At 40.7% G+C, this 27,565-nt stretch overlaps 1 protein-coding gene across 7 annotated transcripts in view; it reads right to left on the bottom strand.

Annotated features, from left to right (window-relative positions):
- Window positions 1-27,565, bottom strand: part of FAM168A (family with sequence similarity 168 member A) — a 221,546-nt gene that overhangs the window by 135,273 nt on the left and 58,708 nt on the right. For 4 of the 7 annotated variants that reach the window (XR_008449071.1, XM_054061931.1, XM_054061954.1 and 1 more), the window contains exon 2: window positions 15,542-15,634. The exons of the other annotated variants lie outside the window; for them this stretch is intronic. The gene's annotated coding sequence lies outside the window, so the exon portion shown is untranslated. The remainder of the gene's footprint in view (window positions 1-15,541; window positions 15,635-27,565) is intronic. 7 annotated transcript variants of the gene reach the window in all.

Below are 27,565 nucleotides of genomic sequence, written 5' to 3'. Positions count from 1 at the left end.
CATTTTAATTCACTCTGCTTTAAATTTACCTTCCTGCAAAAAACATTTAAGAGCCAGTAGACCTGTTTGTGTCCATCCTGAGGCCCACAATCATTTGCAAGCCACGGCAGAATGACACAAAAACACAGATCATAAACCTGTGATTCGGGTTTTCTTTTTTTAAAACATTTATTTTACAGGAGGGATTGAAGAAAAAAAAAAAAGACTGACACAAAAGATGACAATGAGAACTGAAGATTCAGCTACGCGCCTGGCTTTCAAAGGGAAAAGCAAAATCAAAGCAGCAGAAAGGAGGAGGAACTCTCTAAAAAATACATATAGTAGAAGGCAGAGCTGCAGGGCACCCTGCAATGCTTTCTGCACATCAGCGGTGAGGTCTGGAGCTGAGAGATGATGACAACGACAACATATGTGTATGGATAATTTTTTCCTCTCATTTTACCAACATAGATATTCTTACTATAAATTGATTTAATTACACAATCAGGAGAAAAGTAATTATTTTATTGTTCCCCACACTGCTCAGATTACTGCCCATCTACACCGCTTGGTGAGGTATTATAGACAGCACATCAGAACTGTTTCTAAAAACAATGTTGGACTGATAATCTCCCGTGCCCAAGCAATTCTGATCTTTTATAAATCAACATTGGCACCAACTGATTCACATACAGCATTCCGCTGGGATCCTGCAGACATAAGACCTTCATACAAAAAAAGTATTTTTTTTTCCCCAACTAATTATTTTAAAGTAGCAAAAGGAATTTTTTCCCCCTTAAAGCTAGATGTATTTCTGATTGAGGAGGAAAATTTAACACACATTTCCTTTTGTGTAGAAAACACTCTGATTGCACTACAGAGACCCATATATTGCTGATGCACTTTCAGTGTAAAATAACACTTAGGAAAACGAATTTTTAAAAACATAAGAGACAGTAAAATATATACGTTAATAGTTTTGAATACCTACACTCATCTTCAGTCCCCAGGGAAAGACCCAACAAATTCATACGCTTGTTAATTAGCTCTTATTGCCTGCCACATGTAAAAATGAACAGCCTTCCTGCCACCGCGGCAATAATCTGCAGTCAGGACGCGTTTTATCATCGTATCAGCTGCAGCCACCGCCAGCTCTGACAACAACTGAACCGTTTGGCAGAGTGCCTCAAATTACTGCCAACTAAAAGCACTTTAAACCGTCCTGCTGGAGCTTGACATGACAAATAAAGCAATGATTCATAACTGAATTACAGCGAGATGCTCTGGAAGGCAACGAGCAGGCTTGCTGACAAGAAGAGCTCACCATTCCCCTCCATGCTGGCAACTGGGGGAAGGGAGTTCGAGGATGCTCCGGTGACATGCCAGCATTATCAGTCTAGCCGGAGAGACGGCTGAATGCAGCGGAGGCAAAGGAAGCAAGCAATGGTAAACAAACTGCAGTGGTCTTACTTATTATGCAACAGTATCACACTCAATGACTTTACATAGTCTGTATGCATTCTGTCTATAATGCTTTTTAGATCAACAAGAGAATTGGCCACCAATTTTTATAAAACCCCATCAAAACCTTTAATGAACTGACAAAAATAATCCTCAAGCAGTACCTGTGAAACAACCCTCATAGTCCATTGACAGACTCTTTTATTGTTAACTTGTGATGAACAGCGAATTTTTCAGTTCTTTTCCAGGCATTTTTTGCTGAATAAATACCTTTCAAAACTGATCTGCCCAAAGACAAGGCAAACAGCATCTTTGCAAATGTATTGTTTCCAAAATGCCTATTTTGAAGTCCCTTCAGAAACTAGACTGCAGCTTACACTACGCTAATAGATCTGCCTCAGATTTTGGAGGATAGTGCACTGAAATTATTTTTATGATTAGCTTTCCTTCCTTGAGCAAGATCTAACTGCTCTCAGGACCCCTTTTAAGAAAAGAAAAATAGTATACTGTCCACCCGACACAGGTTCAAAGCCAATGTACAATTCCTACATAGATCATATGATCCATAATACTTGTTTTAGGTTCCTATAAAGAAGACTAATTTTAATTAAATATCTTATATATGAGCATCTGCCTATATCCAATAGTAGCCATCAACATTGGAAAGACTCACAGGGTACCACCTATCTTCCCTAACTATCTCCACTTAAATTTTTGGTATCTAAGCCATGTTAGTGGTCCAGATGTCCTCCATCATCAATTGGAAGACACTTCAAAGGCAAATTCACCCCATTTTTAACACAACTGTCTATAGCAGGTGGGATGATCATTTGCTGCATATGACTATGTGTCCCAATGAACTATGAGAGGTGCCCGGACAAGAAACTAGGTGCTTCACTTTTACATGGCTAAAGTTAAAATAATGTCCCCCAGACTGCCCTAACCCTCAGACTGAGGCACCTTTCACAAAACAAATGGCATTCTTAGAGAGAGTTTGTTTGGTTTTCTCCCATTTACATTTATATTATGTCTAACTGCCACCTTTAAACTCCTAATTAACCTATTTCTATTCCCTTCTCTCACAGCAGCATCTCACTTATTGGCAGATTCATGCCAGCCATGGGTCTCAGTATGGGGGTGAGTATGACCAGCACCTTCACATATCCACCGCATCCTTCCTCAGGGAAGCTGACAAACTGGGGAAAGCCTTTCACGTTTGCAAAAGAATCCATTTGCTATTGTGACTGGAGACCATAGTTTCCAGACGTTAACATAAAAAATGGAAAATACGTGTGAGGAATCCATCTCTAAAATGAGGTAGAACATAGGGTGAGAAGAATTTGTGACAACATTCTTAGGGCAACTTTTGTTCCCTCCGAATTTGTCTTTGGTTTTCCCAATGTTTTTGCACCTGACCTCCTCTTCATTACATAACTACATGACATGTAAGAGTAAATACAATCCTGATGATCTCGCATTAGCTAAACTTCCCAGCAGACCACTTCCAACGGAAAAAAAGGTCAAAACCTGACATCCATAGAAGGAATCTTCCAAAGGATTGTGAAACCAGCTATTACCTTTTTCTACGCAAAATTTGTAGCTTGTAAGGATCCTCTTCCACACTGAAAAGCTGTGGACCCAAGGAAAGGTTCTCGCATTAAGTAAGCCATAAAAGAAATATAACAGGTTAAGAGCAGCTGGCAGCTGTTGTGCAATATCTTATGACTGAATACAGCATTTGATATGAAAAAGATAGATTTTAAACAACAAACATTTAGTTCATAAATCACGAGGTCCACCAGCCAGAATTCATCAGCAGATTGACTCTCCTCCAAAGGGTCACAAACAACCTACCCTCAAACTGTACGATTCCGTCCCAAATTATACGCAGGATTTCATCCATCAACCAATTGTAGATTGGGAGGCTTTGGGGACTGTTATCTGGGATGAGGAGAAAGAGGGAACCCTCAACCCTGAATTAGCACATGGGAAAAAGCAAATTAAATTTTTCGAACACCTATGCCGAGACAGCGCTGACGTCTTTGTCTTTGGGAAGAGGGAAAAGACAGAAATCTGGCTGTGCTGTTCTTGTTTCATACAAAAGCTAGAAGACACTTTGGGCCAAAGGCCTGGCCTTGTTCTAGAAACTACTTCATTGTGAAGGAACTAAAGAAAAATAGGTCTGTAAAACAGAAGAGTAAGATTTCTACCTAGCAGTCACAGCAACTAAGCAAGTTGTCTTGATGAAGAGGAAAAAAAAAAAATGAATAGAAACCAAAGGCTCAAAAGAACAGGAGAAAGCAATTTTGAGAGTAGGTCAAGACTCCTGAGGGCATTACCTTTCTGGTTTGAGACTTAATGATAGAGACATGCTTGACCAGCAAGACTCTGCTGATACCACAGATGACCCCATAAAGCCTGCACACTCAAGCACAAATATAGTATTAAAAGTGAATGCCGAAAACCATGCAAGTTAGGATCAAAATCGACAGAACTAAAAGGTGCCTTCTCCTTCCTTCCTTCCTTCCTTCCTTCCTTCCTTCCTTCCTTCCTTCCTTCCTTCCTTCCTTCCTTCCTTCCTCCCTCCCTCCCTCCCTCCCTCCTTTCATTCCTTCCCTTCCATTAAAAAAATTAGTGAAATATTTTGTATACTTGAAGTTATTAGTTTCTTCAGCATCTAAACTCAAAAATAGCAGTCTAAGCACAGATCTCTGGAAGAAGGACAGAGTGGGCTTTACATAAAGTTTTCAAGAAAGAAGGTCTCTCCTCCTGTGTTTGAATCAATCCCACTGTAGCTTGAACTTATTTTGATTAGGCATCAGTGTGATTCCCTCAATTACCGCACTATCTGAGCAGGTAATAGCCTTAAAATTGAAGGAAGGGCTGCTTATACTTGTTGGAGCTGAAATAGCTAGTGAGATTCTCCCAAATAAAATCTCTGCTATAAGACTGCTGAGTAAAAGTGGTCTAATCAAATTCCAGATCATATAAGAAACTTCAAAGATTCACTTCAAAGTGCTACTTCAGCAAACAAAGTAGTTGAGTCGATTTAATGTTTTTCATACTGGGAAGAACCACTTCCTTCAAGTGGGGAAGTAAAACAAATGATGCCAAGCGTAAGACTGAAACATTTGTGGTTACTGTGAATAACCATCCTCAGGCTTCAGCTGTGAAGAGTTGATGGTCTCGCTTTCCTGGCTGTACCGGCACGTGGTATGATGCCCTATGCACCAGTGGTCCCAACACACTGGACGTATTTCTAAGGATGTGCTGACTGAGAGTGAAAAACAAAACAGAAGTCTTTCATTCCTACTTAAAAACTTGTCTCCCAAACAAGGCAGATGCTGGTAATTCACTGCCCCAAGGACTGAAATGCATTCAGGAAAGACAGAAGGGCACACAGCTCTTTCAAGCAAACGGGAATGCTTTTACCTGTCAGAACCTGAGCCTGGGCCCGAAGCGAAGCTCTTTATTTCTCCAGGCAGGAGTATCAACAGTGACTGCCCCAGATCAAGGAGCTGCATTCCTCACCCTGCTTCAAGAGCCAAAGATGTTATCAGCTGCAGCAGGAGAAACAAACTTGGAAGCCTAAACAAACTGACAAATAAGTGAAGGAAAAAACAACACTTAAATACCTTCATGCTGCTAAAGATATTTGTCATTTTACATCTGTCTGTCTTGCTGTTAGGAACCAAGTTTTGCTAAAGGCGCAGTTTTCATTTCCCCGAAATGCAGAAGACATTTACAGTTCAAAACTCCAAGGTCCTCCACAATCATCTTCACCTCTCAAGGTGCGTAGTTGGATACCGAGATGTCTCCTTTTCTATATTTAGCTATTCAAACACAGGCATAGGATTTCTTTTAGGGTATAAATGCACTACTATTTTTTTCCAAACGCTTTTAATTCAAATAAATAAGTAAATGAACCCCAACCAAAACTGAAAGCAAGGCAGAGAGAGCTCCCCTCTCTCTAGGTTTTCTAAGACCTGTTACAACAGCTTCCTAATCCTGCCTCCAGTCCTCCCTAATCCCTTCACCAGTCTAATTAAACCCATTAAACATAATTCTGGAAATTATGTTTCCATTACTCTTTCTTGAAGACAACTGGACAAATTGCCAAGCTCTCAGTTCAGGTTTTTGCGGGGAAGAAAAGAGTAAATTCCTATTTTAAGATTTCTTGGATGGATATTACATTTCTGAAATTACATGCAACTACCCCAACTGCTAACCTAATTCTTACCTCATCAGTCAAAACATTATTCTACTTTTTTCTCTAGAGAATACAAGCTTTATATATATATAACAAATTGATCCAATGACATAAAAGAAAAAAAAAAAAAGAAAAAATAGAAAAAGAAAACAGAAAACAAGGAGCTCCCTGAACATTGGTTTCCCATGGAGGTATTCCTCTCATCAATGGATTTTGGTCAAGGGGAAACTCAAAATAAAGCTTCTCCCATGATAAAGCATCTACCAGGTCACTGAAGATTTTGTGGTGCCTTGGGTCTGAATATACATTGCCACTTCACCCCCTTACAAGAAGGCTTCTTCCTTTAACTTGCAGTGTTTTTATGAGACTTAGTAGAATTTAATCACCTCTGAGACACCTCCCTCCTTTATCAGAATTCCAAAGTTTGCAGAATAAAAATGCTCACACAGAGAGTGTAAGGCATAAGTCCAGTTTTCCTAGGATACAAGGTTTTAAAATAAACAGTTAAATCCTAATTATTGTTTGAAGTCTAGCTCCTGATTCTAAATTAATCTAAAACTGAACTCCCTGCAGAATTGCTCTGCTTTCCCTACCACCTAGCTCTGTGATATAGTTAAAGAAATTAGGTTAGCAATATTTACATAGCTCATTAAAATAAAAGCATCATCCTGCCAGGACTCAATCCTAGCACCTCCTTGCTGCTCTTCTGCCCACATCCTCTAGCTGCCCTCCCTGACCAAGTTCTCCCTGTCCCTGTTAAAGACTGGTTTTTCCCCAAACTCAAATAAATGAGTCCAAATTGCTAGTTCACCTCTGAAAAGGGAAATTTCTCCTGGACTGTCCCCACAGCATATCACATGCCTTGTCTAATGCTAATAATCATAAGCAAACTTGATATCTGAAGCAGCAGCACAGGCTTTAAACTCTTTCTAAAAAGCAAATACTGCAGACATGACGAATTATCATTGATGTCTAACCAAGCAGGCAAGGAGGAATCATTTTTATTATAAAACTCAGCCTGTCTCATGAAAAATAGCTCTTTGGCTATTACTAATTTTCTCTTTTACCATTATTTGATAGCAGAGAAGGAAGGAGCCATTAGAAATTGTTTATATTATGAAACAAAAAGCCTGACCAAGACAGAACAATGATGATAATGAGTGAGAGGATGATGCTGAGCAGGCAATTGCTCACAAAAATCCTTCAGGAATAAAGACTTAATTTGGTGGTGAAGCAGCACGTGTACTTGCCAGCACTAACACAGGTACGCACTTGGGCAGGCTTTTTATTTTAATTGCAACATCTAGCATTGGGTACTCTAAATCTGACACCTGGTTAAATGTTCAGTGATTTAACAATTTGTACAGCTGTCTGATTTTTAAATTACAACTTGTCAAAAAAAAAAAAAAAAGAAAAAAAACCCAATCCTAATTTGTCACTTAACAAATAATACAGGTTTATTTCTAAACCCAACCTTTTATTGGACCAGGCAGAATGATGAACACAATTATCTGCAATGGCTCTCTGTTTTCATTTTTCATGACAGTCGGGGAAGACAAGCCATAAATGGATTCAAGCAAAACTCTGAACAAGAGGAAGATGGTAAAAAAGTCCCAAATACCATCCTAGTGTCATCTAACAACTTTGTTTAAATGCCAAAAAATCAAAGGTCCCTCTCCACTTTCACTTATCAAAAGTCAGTTACTTAAAACAGAAGTGAATTTTCCATAGGGTTGCAAAAAGGCAGCACCTTGACAGCAAAGTTCAGGCATGAACTAGTTCATAGCCCAGCAGCTTTCAGCTATGGGGCCAAAGGTAGTCCGTGGACACGTTTTGAATGGTACAGCACAGGTTCAGGAGGCAGGCACAAAGGTATCTGGAGAGAGAAGACTGCTCTCACTGTGCCCCACCACAGCAGAAGCCAGGAGGTTCTCTCCAGCAGTGACTCATGATATCCTCTAATAAAACCATGATTAACATCTACCTGCAGAGAAGGTCTCCAGTTGCTACCACATTTCAACTCACATAATTAATGGTAATAAGACGGAAAAGCGTACACTATTACACTTTCAAAGCTGCCAAACCCTGAACCGGCATGCAGAGAACATCAGACAACTTCACAGCACAAACATCTTTTAAAATACAAATTACAATGGAAGACATCAGTATGGCATTACATACATATAAAATATTCAGGAAACAAAAGAAGGCTTTCTGTTAAGCTGAGGAGCTTCACCAGTATTCCACCATTCTCCCTCATCTGAGCACTCAAAATCCTCAGTGAGCTCTGATGTTCAACAGCGGGAAATGTGAAGATTTTCATATGCAGCGGGATATTTTCATGTTTAAAAAAACATTTCTACAGTGGGTCATCATTAGCAAGTCCCACAGTCAACTATTATAATACACACAGTCAAGCAAAGGAAATTAAGAGAGTATTAGAGGTACCACACTGGGCAACTGTTGGCTCTTTAATGACAAGTATTAGCAAGTTTGAATAGAAATCCAGTCCAACATTCTTCTTATAAAGCAGATGATGTGATAATATCTAAGACAGAAGGAAAACTTTATACGGACACAGGGAAATCTTAATTCACAAACAAACCAGAGGCAATTATCAAAATTATACCAATGGTATTCTCTTTCTGCTGTCAAGCATAATTATGGAAGTTCTACTGAAAAAAAACCAAAACACCTTAGCCTATAATTTGCATTTCAATTAATTTTGAAACTTTTGTGAAGAACAGATGGCTAGAATTGGGTACCACAGAAACTACCATGTACTGAAATACACTCACAAATTTTGTAATGTAGGAATTCCAAGTATAAAACTGAGGCAATGCTGCAAGGTCTGGGTTTTTTTTCGTATAAGCCTGTACAAAATATGTGAGGATGTAGCGGAAAAGAAAAAGACATCAGTGCTATCTGCGATGCAGTTTACAAAACTTCCATTACATTCACATGCTGCAGAAGCACCGCACAACAGGCAAATACAAGGCTCCTGAGAATATATCCTTTCTGAGGTTTACCAACAGTGACCACAACTTAAAACAAATTCTCTGGATATCGTTACTGCAAATCTAACAATACCCAGTTATCATATCCACATCTTAAAAAGAACATTTCTCTTATAAAATAGATGTAAAGTTCTGGCCAATTGCTTTACAACTTTATTACTTATAATTGCACAGGACTCTTGCTCTTCAAGCCCAATCACTGTATTTCACACTAAACTCTAATTATACAATCTAGCATGAAAAAGCGAAAGATACAGACCCTCTAACAAGCTTAGGCAAAAATCAAAGGCCCACAAAGGGCTAAATCAAAAGCTGGCACATACCAACTCTATTCTTTGTGCAGTCAACTATGACTAATTAATGCTTTTAATGTCAGTTTACCCCTTTTGGCACCATAAATCAGAACACGCAGCTTTTATGAGTTAACAAAATAATCTGTGAAAGGTGTAGCTTATTAACCAAACTCACAATTTCAAATGCATTTAATCAGAAACAGGTATATTTAGCAGCATTGTACTCCACAAGTAGAATTATCTGCAGGCTGTACACAGAGAACATTCATTTATCAATACAAACTAGGCTGGCACACTGGGAAGAGGTGGTAAATTATACATCTGAAAGGCAGGCCACTGCTTCCAGCATGGCTTTTGTGCAAGCAGAAATGTGGAGCAAACACTGTGGGAAGGCGCTACAGAAAGGTGAAGGGAATGTACTGGATGTTTCCCTATAATCTCATCTCAGCCGCAGAGACTGCAAAAACTGAGCACGCTATTGCACTTCTTCAGCAGGAATAGAAAATGGGGCTTCAAGTAGATCTCCTACCATCGCCCACTCGGCAAGGCCTTCCTGTAGCACGCTGCACTCATTTTGCTGCGCCGTTTGAAGAGTTCTCATTAGGGTTTTGTTTCTTCCCCTCATCAGGAAACTCAGATCTCCATTTTTGGTGTGGTTTCTGAAATCCATTTTGCTCTCCATGCAGCAGCCAACTGCAACTTTCACTTTGCACGTCTGCTGGACACCAGTCTGACCTTTAAACAGAAGCAGCTATCACAGGGCTACAAAAAGACACCCACATGGTAAACCTCAGTCCAAAAAGAAGTCAAACTTTCAAAATACATACATATTTTTTTAAGAAGAGATGCGGATACAACTGAGATCCTAGACTCAAAAAAAGAAAAAGAGACTCAAACTGCATCCTTCTGTCTGAGTAGACAGAAAAGAATTATTTTGGTGTGCTCTCCCCATACCTCAGAGCAGTATCCACAGCACATTTTAACATGCATATAAACTCATAGATCAAAAGTAGAAAGCCACTCCAGAGCATCTTAAAAAGTCTGGTGTCAGAAATCCTCTCTGGTGCTTATGTCTATAAAACTTATTAAAACCTTATTTAAAAAGCTTTGTTTTAAAATCAGTTTCTGACAGCTGATTTTTTCATCCTAGTTATGGGAAATGTCATCTTCCTAACAATGTCTCATTTCTCTATCACTATATATCAGCAGTATTGAGCCATAAAGAACCACAAAGCCACTCTGTCAATAAAATAGTTCTACACCCCAACTAATCATCGTGGGATATTCAGGCTGATGTTCCTATCCCAATGCTCAATTACAATGCATCCCTATGGCACAGCATCCATCACACACCAGAGACATGCAAAGCACATCACAGGTTTCATCTGGAGAGCTGCAGTGAATGTGGGAAGTGACACAGCCCAGTTTGGGGACCCACAGTCACAGCTGATGTGTGGGATTAGATGGCGACTGTGATCACCATGATATACTGAAGCAAAACCATTAAAAGATGACTTTTTCTATGGGAGCAGAGCTAACTACAAGAAGCATTTGCACCAATGTAACTTAGGATGAAATGCTGGGTCATTAATCTTTGTAAACTCATCACCTTATTCAGGGAAGAATTTTCGCTACATGATATGTTCCAGCATACATCACAGAGGGGGTTTCCTTTCACTGACAGATCCAGCACAGCAGTAGTGTTCACAAAGGAATAAAAAACTTCGCAGGTAGTGAAAATCCCATGGAGCAAGGATGGGCAAAGTAATTACAGATCCCAAAGCCTTCCAAACCCTGTAATATCTGTAACTGGCATGGGAGAGAGAGAAGAAAGAGAATCCAACCAAAACCCAACAACTTGTGGGACTTGGAACTGCCTCTGTGGAGGCAGATTTAAGAGAGCCTTGCTGTTCCATGACTGTCAGACCATATGTAAAGATGAAGGAGATACAGCTTAAGAGACAGAACACTACATAGACCTACATTCTCCACTATGGACTAAGAGCGCCCGCATTTGTTTCTTCCAATACACAGCAAGAGGTTGCTGGGCAAACCCAAAAGCGACAAGACCAGAAGAAACACGTTGGGGAGTTCTGCTCTCATGGCAGCCATTCCCACTTACACCCTTAGGAAATATCCACACGTCAAACACTCAGCACAGATTTGGTGATGCAGTATGGTAGAAAATACTAGTCCTTTGACCTGCCCTCGTAACCAAACCAATGTACCCCAGAGAAAACAGCAAGCTTTTTCTTCCCTTAAACCCACTGTATGAATCAGAAAACCAGCAACATCAAGTTAAGGTCTCAGTCATTCTCTCACCAGCTACTTGCTTCAGCTCTTAGGATATAAGACTGAAATATCTCCCCAGTAAAGAGCTCTGAAGCAATAAGGAATATTCTTGAACCCTAATTGATGCTCCATCTTCTTATACACTACTGAAGTGTAGATACAGTCACATCCAGTCGTGCAAATGAGCAGCATGCTCCTAACTTAGAGGCATGCTCATAGACACAGCTGTGTTGTGAAGCACACAGAAATAAACATGCTAAAACCCCACAATGTGTCCAGACTAGATAGAAGGCTACATTTAAAACCATTGCTAATGTTCTAATATGACGTTTCCCTCCTCTAAACATGACCCAAAAGGAAAGAAAGAAACAAAACCCACTGTTTTTAGTATCACCATCATTAGTGTACACCAGGAACAAAGGAAAGGGATCTCCCTTCACACTTCAAATAATCCTACGATGTCTCATAAGGATCCTGAGACCTACAAAGAATTACAGAATGGTTTGGGTTGGAAGGGACTTTTGAAGATTGTCTAGTCCAACCTCCCTGCCACAGTCAGGGACATCTTCAACTATATCTGGTTGCTGAAAGCCCCATCCAACCTCACCTTGAACACTTCCAACAATGTGGCATCCACAACTTCTCTGGGCAACCCGTTACGGTGTCTCACCATCCTCATCATAAAAAAAAATAAATAAATCTTTCTTATGTCTAATTTAAACCTACCCTCCTTCGGTTTAAAACTGTTCCCCCATGTTCTGTCACTACTGGCCACAGTAAAAAGTTTCTCTCCATCTTTCTTAGAAGCCCCCTTTATATATTGCAAGGCTACAATAAGGTCTCCCTGGAGCCTTCTCTTCTACATGCCGAACAACCCCAACTCTCTCAGCCTTTTCTCATAGGAAGGGTGTCCCAGCCCTCTGATCATTTTTGAAGACTCCTCTGGACCTGCTCCTTGTTTTTCCTGTATTGGGACTGCAGAGCTAGATGCAGTACCTAACCTGACTTGACAGAAATCACTTTCCATATCACATGTTCTCTGAAAGGAAATTTATTCTTCAAAACAGAGCTGACAATTCAAGAAAATTTAATATCTGTGAGCAAAATATTTGCTCATGCAGTAAAAAGTAAATCACTAAGTAAGGCAGGCATCAGCAGCTGGCAAGATCATTCAGCTCTGGATTTGAATCACAGAATCATAGAACTGTACAGGCTGGAGGGGACCTTAAAGATCATTTACTTCCTCCCTTCCCCCCTGCCATGGACAACTCCCACTAGATCAGGTACCTCAAAGCTTCATACAGCCTCACCTTGGACACCTCCAGGGATGGGGCATCCATGACTTCTCTGAGCAACCTGTACCAGTGCCTCACCACCCTCACAGGACGGGATTTCTTCCTAATATCTAATCTAAATTTCTCCTCTTTCAGCTTAAAACCACTCCCCCTCATACCATCACTGCAATCCCTAATGAAAAGCCCTCCACAGCTCTCCTGTAGGCCCTCTTTAAGTACTGGAAAGCTGCTACAAAGTCTCACTGCAGCCTACTCTTCTCTAGACCAAGCAAGCCCAACTCTCTCCGCCTGCCCACGTATGGGAGGTGCTCAGGCCATCTGATCATCTTCGTGTCCCTCCTCTGGACTCGCTCTAACAGATCCATGTCCTTCCTGTGCTGATTCAGTGCATTCACAGCCCAATGAAGACAAACAAATGGGCCTCACCAAACTGGCACAAAAGATCAGAAAACTAAAGATCAGAAACTCTCCGTAGGAGTTCCAAAACACTGAGGTGAACAGAGCAAAAGCACCAAGTCCAGGCCTAGTTAACCACATGCCATATTCCACTCACACACGCTGTATAAGAAACAGCCTCAAGTAAAAGCAAATTTTAAAATATTTACATCAAACCAAACAATTACACAGTATTTTTAGATACATATGGATTTTACACACACACACAGAGATATAGATATATATATATATATCTGTGCGAGATATATATATATATATATATATATATATATATATATCTCGCAATTAACTATTTAAGTGCTGGAATTCCACTTTAAATTTGCGGGAATGGGGTACTTCCTGAGAAGGAAATAACCTACCATTAGTAAACTAACTTAAGAGGTCAGGCACACACACATTCATGGATTTAACTCAATTTCTTCAGCCTTTTGATTTCTGAACACTGTTTACCATCATGAATCTAAAAGGAGAAGGTTCAATACAAGATAAAGTCACCTGAAAAGTAAATGTCTGAAGTGGAGTTCCCAAGCAAGGCAGTCACAGCCTGGAGAGCAAACCAAATCGGCTTGAAGAGGACAACCAGTAGTTAGTCAGTCAAATCTCCCCAGGCTCCACCTATTCCACTCCTGAGATCTTCAGGGAGCAGGCTGGGAACTCCAAAACCCAGCACACACAAAGCTTAAACTTAAGATTCTTAGTCTGGAACTGAATTGGACCAGGAGTCCCTTGGACCAGAAGCTCTCTTTCTCATGCAAAGCCAACACTTAACAACATAATCTCATTTGAAAACACATCTTGTCTTCCAGATCTTCCATGAACGCCAGTCCCACTTCTCCCAGTCTGAGCAACTCAGCCCCCACCTCTTCCCTCCCTACCTCACAAGCCATCAAATGCACATCCTTGGCTTTGCCTCTCTCCCTACTGCTGCTCCAGCTGCATCTGTTACTTCACCTTGGAAATACCAGGAGCAGAAAAAGGGAATGGGAGCAGCATAAAGATCCCTTTTTTTTTCCCCTTTAACCTTTTTTCTAGCATGGCAGTCAACAGAAAGGAAAAGAGGGAGATGGAAAGGGCCCATTGTGTTGCTTCTATATTGGCACAAATAAAAAGAAAATAAAGCTTTTCTGAAATGCTTGGCACTTGTCCCTTCCCACCCAAGACAGGTTGAGTTGCTGAGGGTGGAATGAGGAAGAAACAACGGCCTGGTTTTGTCTGTACCCAAAGAACAGGCATTTAATTAGGGCAGGTTTTTCCCAAAGCAGGGCTGGAGTGTTTCTGTGTGCTAAAATACTGGGAGGATATGGGTCACAGCGTGCCTAAATGTTCGATCACGGTGCAGTCCAGTGGATCCAAGAGCACAGAGTACTGTTGTTGTCTGGTGCATCTAGTTTTCAGCAAATCTGACTTGAGTGGGAGCAGAACACTCAGTGGGTATCCTGGCAGCTGACATTTAAAGTCCATGTTACTAAGCAAGCGTCAAAACATATAAAAGGAAAAGGGAAAGGAAAAAAAAAAAAAACAGAGCGAGAACCCTGGTTTTTCCATACTCCCTCACAAGAACAGCTGGATTGGGTCAGGCTGACACTTCAGCTATCCCAGTGTCTTCTCTGCAGCAACAACCAAGTATGAATACCTAGAGGAAAACTTAAGCACAGGGCAGGCATAGTGCCATTTGCCTAGCATACTTTCCAGCCTGTAACCATGTGCAAAACAGGGTTTTTCTGAAGTTGTACATTTGTATTTAATAGTTGTATATCATGCTATACCACTTTCATAACATATTTGATTTTCTTATATAAAAACGCCTAGAGGGCTTGACCACTGCAGGTCTCATAATGCTAGGCACCATATACAAAAATAAACAGTTAAGATAGAACCTGCCCCATCCAATTTACAGACCACATTACACTCCAAAGTTTATATTTAAAAAAAAAAATGTTTCTAGCTTTCTTTTATGAAAGGCTCAGACATAAACCATTAGAAATAATCTGCCTGTCTACAGGCAAATGACAGAAATTTATATCACGATTCGTGCCTTTGCCTAGCCACTGATTTTGACCCAGTACAAGAAGTACTTTTTGCCTTCTTTTTAATATAAAACAGAAGTAAATTATTTACTAAGAGGATATTACAACTAATAAACACTAAAAAACAGCATTGGTCTCACAATTTGTTATAGTAGCAGCACATACCTACTGTGTGTTCTACTCCAGTCTGCTCCTTACCTTAGGTTTATTAACTTTATAAATCAACATAATAAAATACATACAATGTTGCTGGAGCTTCAGCTTGTGCATTTCTTGATCCAGAAATTATTTGCTTATTTTAAAACATAATGTGATTCTGCACCAAAGTTCATTTAATATAAACAAGAGTCCAACCCACATAAAAAGCCAACGCTTTTTAATCAACACTTGCTATATCTCTGTGGCACCCAAGCTTTTCTGTTTGTGGAGGCAGTAGAGAAAAAGGTGTCTGGAGGTGCACCTAAACTTAAGCACTACAACTGAAGGACACACATAAAAAATGAATTGATACCTCTTGGATATGAGCTTCCTTCAGATGGAGATACTCCGGAGAGGAGTCTGCCTACGGCTGCAGGGCAGTGAGTCTTCACAGCATTCCACAGCTCTGTAGCAGCAACCAACAGAGAGAAAGAAAGAGACCTGTAAGGCTCCGCAGGCAAACCTGTTGGGCAGAAAACATGGCTCCTTCTAGCAAAGAGTGGTCTTTATCTCCACTGGAGCAAAGGAGGAGTGAGTACATGGAAGAAATGCAGTCAAAAAAAGGAGAGGCAATGTATGCACAATAAGAGGAGGAGAGGAAGGGGATACAGGAGCTGGCTACAAAATCAGCAGTGGCAAAAAAAGATGGCACAATGTGAATGGTCTGCCACTCATGCTTCCTGCCTCTGTCATTAAACTGATAGATACAGCTCTTTGTCCCACCTCCCCTACCCCTGGGTGCCTTCCCCTAAACATACCAAGGATACATTTTTTCCATCACCATAGGTAAAGGAAGACAGACAGTAGGTATTCAACATTTGCACCTTCAAATCAAGCCACAAAGTCTTTCCACAGCTATATACTACAGCTCAATGAATTTGGGTGCAAAACTCACATGCTGCATCTTGCACAAAGTCTACCTCAACTACGCTTTCCCCACACTCTGCTGAAGAATTGCGTAGAAACTAGAAACAAACAGCACCACAAGCAGATGAAATCAGAACTATGGTCTTCTCAGCTTTTGGAAGGGAGAAAACAAAAGTCCAAGCCTTCATTCAAATACTCGTTAACCAGCTATTTGACAGGATTTGGGACTAAACAAGCCAAACAAAGTTTTACATGTTACTCCTACGGCCTTCCTTCCCAGCTGACACAAAAGCTCAGAGAACTGAAAACTAAATACCTCACAATAAAGTACTGCACACAATAAGAGCTCTCAAGCAGTTCCACATGCTTTATGCATTATACAGAGGAACAGAAAACCTACTGTTCACAAACCAGGACCAGTGCTCCCTGTAACAGTTGTTTATTTTAATCCATGCAGTACCAAAAGGTTTACATTAAATATTTTTTCATTGCTTCTAACCACTGATCCCATATTAGTCTACATCCACTCAAAAAACACTCTTGGGGAGAAAAGAGGACAATGAAAATGCTGAATCCAGTAAAACAACTGAGACTTTCCTTGGGAGTACCCATCCATTCCATCATTCCCTGCAGCATTACACCAAGAGTCCAGCAAAGGAAACATCATGAAATAAAAAATGAACAAACAAACAAAAAAAAATTCTTCATTTTAATTATTGTTCCCAGAATTAACAACTGGAAGAAACCACCACCATACCATCAGAGATGGCATCCTTGGAGAGAAATCAAAAACCACCCTGTTGATGCTTAAAAGTCCATATAATCCCAACACTGTTGTTACCAGGAGTGTGAGCACACCCTGGGAAACTACTCAGTAATATCTCCAGCTGTTGTACAGGTGTGTGACTTCTGCATTTCCACCTTACAATAAGCTTCCACCTTACATATTTAATGCTTGGAAGTTAATTCCTATGTTAGGTTTTTTGACTTTATGGTCCCCTAGTCCAAACACATAACAGCTCTAAAATATAAAAGCAAACATCTCTAGGAGAGAAAGGAAGGCATAAATGAATTGCAGCAGAAACGAGGACTTGACGAATCTTATATCCAGCTCTGCAGTGACTAATTAGTCTCTCTTTGAGCACATTCTGTACTCAAAGTAGCCTCAGTGCTTCGGGAGGTACCAAATATAACAGCCCCGTTTTAACTCCCTTCCAGGAATACACACAGTCATTTATTAAGAAGACGTGGGTTGCCATTTCTGTTCCAACAGCTTCAGTAACATTCCATAAAATTAAACAAATTAATCCTTTTGTGTGAAGAAAGAAGCGGAGAATAATCTGGGTCCACGCAAATGTAGAGAAACCCACCTCCTCCGAGTCTTCCTCCACTCTTCAGCTGTTTTATGAAAAGCATGCCTTCCCAGCTATACTAGGCTCAGCATCAACCATGGGATCAACGGTCCTTCTTTCCACTGCTTTCACACCTTGAATCTCGATGCCTTTGCTATTACTATTTTAACTAGGAGAGCCAACTGGATAGCTAAATTTGCTTCAAGTCCACGTTTTAGAACATTCTTACATCTTCACACTTGTACAGCCAAGGAAGTCAATAAGTTCTGCTTAGCAAATACTAAAGGTTCCCCACACAGGTCCAACACTAGCACATGTGCTGAATACATGAGGACTTCCAGGCACTACCTCGATTTAGCAGGACAGTACTACAGCAATCTTTAATGCCAGGGGATTATCAGATATTTCACCTTTTTGTTCGTCTCCAGCTGCTAAAGAGACAGAGAGAGGCACTGTACCCACCTCCCATTAACCTTGTCAGTGGGATCTTCCTTTAGCTGCAACAGCAATAATACCTTCTTCTATTGGGCTGCCACCCAGACACTCAGTAGAATCATCCTCTGGGGGCAGGTTTTTTGGTTCCTTTTCTGTTTTTTCATGACCAGAAGTCAAAACGATTAGGTTCATAATAACTAGATGCTACTACTGTAGAGAGAAGCTGTGATGAGCTGCACCGAGATGGAGGTTATCCAACCCCCTACATATACACATCACTGCCCTGAGTCACCATTCAAAAAACAGTCGTAAGTGGTCAGAATTTAAGTGAAATCATTCAAATGAGTACAAAACCAAAAGAAATCTAGTTTCACATGGATCTTTCCCTTCACTTCAGTGCATGAGAAGGTGCAAGACAGAAATGTAATGGAAACTGTGTCACTGTGCTGTCTTGCTTCATGCTGTATCCCGATTTTCTATCCCTCTTCAGCTAGAGTCCTGGACTGCTGTGTTCTCTAACTTCTCCAGGCTGAGCAACCCCAACTCTCTCAGCCTGTCCTCATAGCAGAGGTGCTCTGATCATCCTTGTAGCCTTCCTCTGGACCCATTCCAACAGCTCCATCTCCTTCTTATATTGAGGATTCCAGACCTTGACCCAGGTGGGGTCTCACAAGAGAGGAATAGAGGGGCAGAATACCCTCCCTCGACCTGCTGGCCACACTTCTTTTGATGCAGCCTAGGATAGAGTTGGCCCCCTGAGCTGTGAGTGTGCATTGCTGGCTCATGTTGAGCTTCTCATCAGTCTGCAGAAGTCACCTACATGCAGTACAGGAACAGGTAGAAAGGGAAAAGCTTGCCTCTCTGTAGATTAACAACCAAAACAAAGCAAGCAAAGGGAATACATTCATTTCAGTGCTGAAAACTAGTAGGCATAAAATGTATCTAGGATGTACATTTAAATTTTAATATGGCATTTTTAATTACTAATCTAAAAACACTAGGCAGTATGTTAAAAGTCCTCTGGTACACACCTGAAGAAACTATGCGCCACTCCCTCAAAAGCTAGCTGGTGCTTTTATGTGACGCATCTAGAAACCCACAGGAACAGTTATCCACAAGTCCCTATCTAGTAAATATTATTACTGTTTCCTTGAGGAAAATCATTAGGGAAGGCAAAGAGGGTTCTCCTCTTCAGCATTTATAATCTTTTATTTCCTAGTTGAATCTAAAACTGATTCATTGCTCCACCTATAAGGAAAAAAAAACAAAAGAAAGAAAAGGGACCAGAGAGCAAAGACTTCAAGAATACAGAAAAAAACAACCTTGCCTTCCCTGAGAGAGGTAGGTTTTTCTTTTCCCACTCCTGCCATCCTAGCAGTCTCTTGCAGGCTCAGTTTCAGAGCGGACAAAGGTATCACCATTATCTATTGGTACCACAGGAAACCAAATGCCGATCTCACACCGGCAAGCTGGGGCAATGCAAAAACTGATGTAAAGCTGGAATCCACCCGTTTTAGCAAAGGTAGAGCACCAGCTCCCCCAGTTATCAAGCTGAAATGTTACCAAAGGTAGGACTGCCTGAAAAAATTATACTTTTTTTTAAATTAAATTAAATACGGAAAGAAGTAAAGGAGAAATATTCACTAACTAGAAAATGCTTTCACACTTAGTAGGTTTCATTGCTCTTTTTATTTATTCTGAGGTTACAACCTGGATATTAGAGAGTCTGGAAGAGATGCTGGAACCATTGTCATTCACCCATTCACCAGGCACACCCTTCTACAGGCAGGGGGGCTGCCAGCCGTGAACAGCTGAGATGTATGAGGGAGGTACGTGGATACCTTAGCAAATCTGGGAGGTGCTCGTTTCTTGGTGGTGAGGTGCTTGTCCTGTCTGGGTTCAAGCTGAGCAAAGAAATCTAATAGGGTTCCTGCAGCCTACTCCATTTTCTTCTTGGTGTCAAAAAAGTTTCAATCCCTTAACATTTCCTTATGAGATTATTGCAGCTACTGAGTAAGAAAACTTGTTCCCTAATATCTTCATCAACTACAAGTGGTATTTCAAGCTAAAAATACTATTTCAAGGGAAACAGTATTTTTCACCTTAATTCTATCACAGAATGGTTGGGGTTGGAAGGGACCTTAAAGATCACCTACTTCCCCCCTCCCCCACCCCCACCCCCCCATGAGTAGGAACACCTTCCACTGGATCAAAGCCCATTCCAAGCTGGCCTTGAAGACTTCTAGGGATTGGACATCCACAACTTCCCTGGGCAACCTGTGCCAGCGCCTCACTGCTCTCCCAGTAGAAAATTGATTTCTCATCTAAATCTACCCTCTTTCAGTCACTACACCTCTCATGCTATTACTAGAGCCCCTTGTAAAAGTCTGTCTCTAGCTTTCTTGTAGGCTCTTTTCAGGCAATGGAGTGCTGCAATAAGGTCTCCGTGGAGCCTTCTCTTCTTCAGGATGAACAAGCCCGACTCTCTCAGCCTGCCTTCACAGGAGAGGTGTTCCAGCTCTCCAGATCATCTTTGTGGCCTTTGCTCGAAGAGATCCATGTCTTTCTTGTGCCAAGGGCTCCTGAACTGAACGCAGAACTCCAGATGAAGTCTCACCAGAGCAGAGTCAAGGGGCAGAATCACCTCCCTCAACCTGCCGGCCACACTGCTTTTTGATGCAGCCCAGGATACGGTAGGCCTTCTGGGCTGTGAGCACACACTGCTCACATCGAGCTCCTCACCCACCAGCATCCCCAAGTCCTCCTCTGCAGGGCTGCTCTCAATCCATTCTCCACCCAGCCTGTGTTTGTGCTTGGGATTGCCCTGACTCAGGTTCAGGACCGTGCACTTGGCCTCATTCAACTTGCTGCTTTTCTTTTAGTGCTTACACCATTAGGATGATCTTAGTACAATTACTCTTCCACTGATACCCCTTTTTCATCCACTATTTTTGTTATTCTTTCTATAAAACTGGACTCCAGTAGTAGGAGTTGGGTACACAGATTATAAAAGAGATTAAGTATTAATTAGAACGTGGTGATTAAAAAACCTGCCTTGGTAGACTGCAGATTATTATGATAAAATAGAGTTAGCATAATTAATTTGAAAAATATACTCCACAATTACTTATCAAATGAAGATAAAAAGTTTCACTAACTGTCTGACATGCTGAAGAGTAAAAATAGAGCACTCTCCACTTAGAAAATTACTTTATTCAGTTGGACAGCACTGAAAAACTTTCCTCATGAGCCAATTTTCCACTTCAGAAACCTTCTGTACTGCTTCAGTCCCTTGAATTGCATGGCCATCCATCAGCACATTCACCAAGACCGGGATTTTTGAAAGAAATGGAAAAATTAGGAGCTAAAATCCAACTGGATATGGTCTAATGATGCTTGTCTGGAGCCTGGCACCTCAGCACCCACCTTGATTTAAATCCTGCTCTTACATCCTATGTTTAAACCTCTTAGTATCCAAACCAGCAAAATGGAGAGCTATTTTCTAGACTCCAATAAATAAAATTAAATTGACTGAGATTAGACAATAAACATCCCTTGGGGCAGCAGGGAGGGGTAACATTGAGCTCGCATAGCCTTGTACACCAGGCGTGTCCTTATAAAAAACATGTTACAGCAAGAAAAATTCTTCAAAAGTAGATGTTGAAATTATTTACCTCTTGTTTTCATCAATTTTTCAAAACCGCTTCTTAAAGCATTGATTCTGGATTAGTTTTGCTCACTTGTGCAATTTATATATTCTAATACACGTAGAGCTTTTTAAGTCACAGACAACTCTGTAGTCAAAAGAAAATAATTTAATTATCTAAGATTAATGTTAATTAAAGGAAATTATTTATGGCATTACTAACAATACTCAAACTTCAAAAGGAAACATAAGAATTTCAGTATTAAAAAATTATATGCAGCAACGGTCTTAAGAATAAAAATAAGCCTTGCAGGACAGCAGACTCTGTTTGACCTTTACCTCAATTTATAAAAAAAAAAAAATCTGAGAAAAATATTCTAACACAAGGCTTCACAGCATTACAAAAGAGGGACTAATGAGAACATGGCAGACAATCTATTGCGACATTAGGAAAAGCATCGACAGTGCTTCATTCTGAAAGTTAATTCGGACACCTTTGGTCACACAACAAGTACATTTAAAGGACTGTAACTCAAAGGCAATAATTAAGGGTGTGGTATTGAGTTGGCAGTCAGATATACCAGAGACATTTGTCATAAAGCCTAACACATTTAGTATCTAAATTAAGGAAGAATAGGGCAAAATGTTAATGAATATATACAGATTATCCAGATTGGAGACAAGCTCAGTTCTCCTCAAGGCACATTAAAACAAACCCTGAGAAAACAGAGGTATTGACAAAAAACCTATCAGATGAGATCCACCTGGAGGAATTGGAAGACAAAACATCTGTGAAAATACCTAGAGGAAATAAAGGCATGGAAAGAAATAATTTTGGAAGGCAGAAAACATGGCAGGAAACTGCAAGGACGTTACTGGCTGGAAGCACCTTCCCGTCTTTCTTCCCCTCAAAAACTGCCAGTTGTCTTTGTACCAACATGATTGCTACAGAGCTGTACAGTGAACCAGATTAGTGATCTGATCTGGGATAAAAATAACCTTTTTTTGCTGTTCACTGATCTGGTTCACCATATGGCCCCTCGGATAGTGGTACCAGCACAGTTAAGGAAGCCCAGCAATGGGAACAAGCAGCAGGGGAGGAGTGAAGCTCCCAAGAGAAATGCTTCACCTCAAAGGAAGAAAATACAAGATGTAGCCAAGAGGATTTGCACCAAGCAAAAAGGACAGCACAAGCAGAAACTCTCCCCGGTCTCCCTAAACACTGCAGTGCATTGGCGCTCAGGAGAGAAATGCTACCAGGTCTGCTTGCATCTCCTGAGCTTGCTCCTACCAAGAGCCAAACAAGCCAAGACTCACCCCCTACCCTTCTCCAGTCCAGCTGGTGGGAAGCATGTTGAGGATCACCTCCAGACTTCGGCCAGTCTGGAGGGCAGAGTTTGTGGAAGAAGAGCATGAAAAGGGACTGGAAGGAGATCAGAATGACAAGCACACACACTTCAATAACAACATCAGAGGCATACATGAAAGCTCAACATCAAGATACACAGCAATTACATACAACTACACTACATACTACACTACAGAAACCTACTACTAAATAAAACTACATACAACAATTACATACAGGATATGTGTGAAATAGCGATGTAAGAAAAGTGCGGAAGTCATTAAAATTGGCAAAGTTGGGCATCACCTTTCCTCCAGGAACATCCTGTTGTCTCAGCTTGCAAGAAAGACAAGTGACTAATGTCAGTATTAACCCGCTGAGTATCACCCCTGGCCACACCTCTCTTTTACATCATTTCCTCCACTATTCTGTTAGAATTACTTTCCCTCTTGAAGAATGCCATTATCAAAGGCTGGAAGGGCAGAGCAAGATTAGGAAAAGCAGCAAATCCCATCCCCGTTTTCACTTACTGATCAGCTACTGATTAAGAAAAAAAAGTCTAATCCACTGGAAAACTGGAAGGGTTGTTTTTAGAGCCAAAGATTGCTAAAAGGACAACTGCTACCAAAATATCAGCAGCATTTTGCCTGTGCCGCACCTGCTGAGCTCTGGATTTCAGTGCCAGAGAAGATTCAAGTACAGAGGTGGGAGTCGACACAGTGGCAGGATGGGTGGATTCAAGATATTTAAGTCAGCCACTCTAATCTGAACTCATATCAGCAGATAAGAGAGACTTAAACAAAGTGAGATTTGGTTTGCTTTTGTATTTATATCTATTTAGAAAGGACTAATTCTTATAAGGCTGGTCTTTCAAACATGCCAGTTCACAAAGAAATGATGCTTTATACCACATCCGCTACATCTTCTAATCCAGAAAAACACACACTGGAGATAAATGCAATAATTCTTAACCTTCATTTTATTATGTTTAGACTAGAAAATGGCATTATATTCTAGTTTAGTTTATTAATCTACTCCAATTTATACAGCCCATCTTTGAAGAAGGTTTTCCTTGTATCTTCAAACTCTATCAGAATAATTAGGCTCAATACACTGCCTAGTAGCAGAGTTTGGGGACACAGGTGCTACCCTCAATAGAGGACTAAATTAAGGACTAATTAAATAAGACAGGGACACAGAAGCCCCCAGAACCAGACAGGACATACCTGAGGATGCTGAGAAAAGTGGCCTTTCAATGTTTAATTTGCAAGATGATGGCAATCACACCGCAACTGCCTCTTGCAGGGGGAGGACCAGCTCTGCCTATAATGATAGCATGGTGGCTGGCACTTACCTTGACTTTAGAGAGGTTCTCCATACAATCTCCCACCGTTATCTCCTGGTAATCTACCCATTCCCTTCATAGCTTCCTAATCTGGTTACAAGATGCATTCAAAGTTGGCTGGCCTGTCAGACTGAAAAGGTGGTTGTCCATAGCTCAAAGTCCAATCATGGTTGGTTGTGTGTAGCATCCCTCAGGGCTGATCACAGGACCAATACTTAAGAGCTTTCTCAACAACTTTGTAGACAGGATAGAAAATGTTTTTAGCAAGTTCACAAAGCATACCAAATTAAGGGAGGTGGCTGATAAACCAGAGGAATTGTTAACCTTTGAAGGGATCTCGATACACCGGAGAAATGGGCTAATGGGAAACTGATGGAGGTTAAGGAAAGGCAACTCCAGGGTCCCTCACCTAGGACAGAGTAATCCCATGCAAAAGCTTGTAGTGTAGAGCAGCTCTGCAGGGAAGGACCTGGGCTCCTGAAGAACAAAAACTGGCCAGCAATTCACCATGTCCTCTTACCAGTGAAGACCAGCCATTTCATGGGTTTTTACTGAAATGGGAAGTTATTATTTCCCTTGGTCTGATACCTCTGAAGCTTCATCTGAAATACCAGAAATACTTGGGAACCATCAGTACTGGGGTCCCCAATCCAAAAGAGTCCAATGGAGGACCATCAAGGTGGTCAGATGGCTGAAGCACATAAGGAAAGGCTGCAGGAGGTCGGTTTGTTCAGCTTAGAAAAGAGAAGGCTTTGGGGATCCTCCTTGGTGCCTGCAAGTACCTACAGAAAAGACGAAGACAGATTCCTACAGGTACACATTGAGACAAGTAGCTTCATAGCTACAAGAGAGCTACAACAGAGACAAGTTCATATTGATGAGTAAGCGACAGTGGAAGGGACACCCAGAGAGGAGGTGCAATTTCCATCTTTGGAATCTCCTGATCTAGCAACCTGATCTAGTGAAAGATGTCTCTGCCCATGGCATGGGGGTTGGACTAGATGATCTTCGAAAGACCTTTCAAACCCAAATCACTCTATAACTGGGTTTTAGAACTTGCTTTTCATTGACACTCCTTTAACATGCCCAAAGGGCACTGGATGAAGTCACCCAGCAGAGGCTTGTCTGTTGGGAGAAAAACAGATGTTTCCAGCAAAGAAAGACATGCTTTCCAAAATAAGAGATTTACTTGTCAAGCAGAATACTGTATTTAGGGACAGCGAACTAAAACAGTAGAACATGACTTGCGCACACTTTTTTCACCACTTCTGATGGTTTTATCCATACTTTGTCCTGTGCTTGCAGTCAAACTCCAAAACAAAATTACAGGTCAAAACACCTCGATCTTTTCATGATGTTTTGCTAATATAGCTACACAAGGCAGAAGTGTGATTTTTTTCTCTGCTGTCTTCATGACAACAAAAAAAAAGAGAACAAAATCAATTTGCAGATTGTTGTATTGACAAAGCCACTTCCTGCTGAAGTAATTTCCATTTGAAAAAATACCAGCTAAGCTACATTGATGAAATAATTGTCTTGACCAAATGATTTTGTCAGAAACCCTTTGGTCTTCAGAAACTATCACCAGTTCAGCTGTCTCCTATGTATCGGGAGAAGGCATTCTGGTCAAAAAGTGATTCATAAATGTGATTTTATTTTATTTTTTTTACTTATTCATAAAATTTCCTAAAGCAACAATTGACTAGTTATGAGATCCTTTGTCTTCCATTACACCCAAAGCAAACACATGTTGGCATATCTGAGCAGCATACCTGCAGTGAACTTCACTTAATCAAGTAATTAATTGAGGCATCCATACAGATTTGGTAGCATTAAAAATAATTATAAGGTGGGTAACCACTTTTCCATAAAGGTGTTTCCAAAGTTCACCACAGTTTTTCAAGGACTTTAATTACTTATCTCTTCAATAACAAGTTCACTTTTAAATAAGCTTAAAAGCAATTAAAACTAAGTTAAGTCAACATTTCTTGCACTAGGGTCTATTAAGCATTTGTTTAAAGCAGTCTAAATCTCTCCTTCCTTTGGAAGTCACTAGCAATTTCTGTCTCCATAGACTTAATTTTTCTTCATTTGATTCCCTTTGCCATGCAGACAGATATTGCAGTAGCAATGCCAGTGAAAAAGCTAGTCAAAACAGAGCAATACCCACCAGTACTTAATATAGAGGACTCCCCACTCAAGGACTTCACCTTCTCAAACACTGCAGATGGATAAAAACACCTTCTTGTTAACATTGGAGAAAACTAAAAAGCTTTCTTCCAGCCCTGTGACAAAGGACTTCAGTCATCTACTCTTCCACTACTGGCCACTTATAGCAAAGACCATGCCTAATGCCTAATCCTTACCCCACACATTCTTGCAATCAGGCCAGGTCACCAAGTAGGCCAGAAATTATCTGTTATTAATTATGTAGTAACTAGAGACTGTGGAGCTTCCCCATTTTTGGTAATGCCACTTCCTAAGTTTCTAGTGCATCATGGTACTCTTAAACTTCCATATCAACACTAATAAATATGTCTACTCATTCAAAATTACTTGAAGTTGCTCTCAGCAGCTCTGCCACATCAACATCTCCACTCCAGTTACTTTCCTCTGTCCCACCCTACACTCCCTCTCTACCCTACACATTTACCTGCTCCTCTGTTTATTGCTATGCTGACACTCTGCTTTGAAGACTTATTTTTCTTGCACAAAAACCCTGGACTTTCCTCCAAGCAATTCCTAAAATTGTATCTTTTACCCATTCTCCTTTACACAACAGCCAGCGTTTCCACTCTCACATTTTCCTCTCATTATAGTACCTTCTTCCATTTAAAATACAAGTTCCCTAGGAAAAGGTGGTCACATTTTTTACAAAGTGCATATCAAAATTAAGCAACATGATGGATTTTTTTTTCCTCTCCACTGACTACAATGAGAAAAATTCCAAAGCAATAGGGTGCAATGTCCAGCACCAAAGCTTATCATCTTCTGCTAAAGCGTCCTTGATGTACCCTTTCTCAGAGAAACTACAATTCATCTTCAAACAGCCCTGAAAATGTGCCTGGAGAACATAATTCTGAGACAAGCCTATTACCCTGCCCATAGCCATCTAATTAAGATACCTACATAGCCTCATCTTCACAGTATCTGACCACAAAAAAAAAAGTGAAGTATTTTAATTTATAACACTTCTGCAAGAGAGAATGGGAGCAATGCCCCTCTTGTGGAGATAAGAAATAAACCATATTACATAGACTATACCCTAATCTCTCAAGAGATATTTAGGAGCTCAACTCCCACTTGCCGGTCACAAGTGGTGCTCCCCAGGCTGCATCCAGTTC

The sequence above is a fragment of the Cuculus canorus genome, chromosome 1 (genome assembly GCF_017976375.1).
Source record: "Cuculus canorus isolate bCucCan1 chromosome 1, bCucCan1.pri, whole genome shotgun sequence".
Lineage (NCBI taxonomy): Eukaryota > Metazoa > Chordata > Aves > Cuculiformes > Cuculidae > Cuculus > Cuculus canorus.
This window is presented reverse-complemented; position numbering and strand designations above follow the sequence as displayed.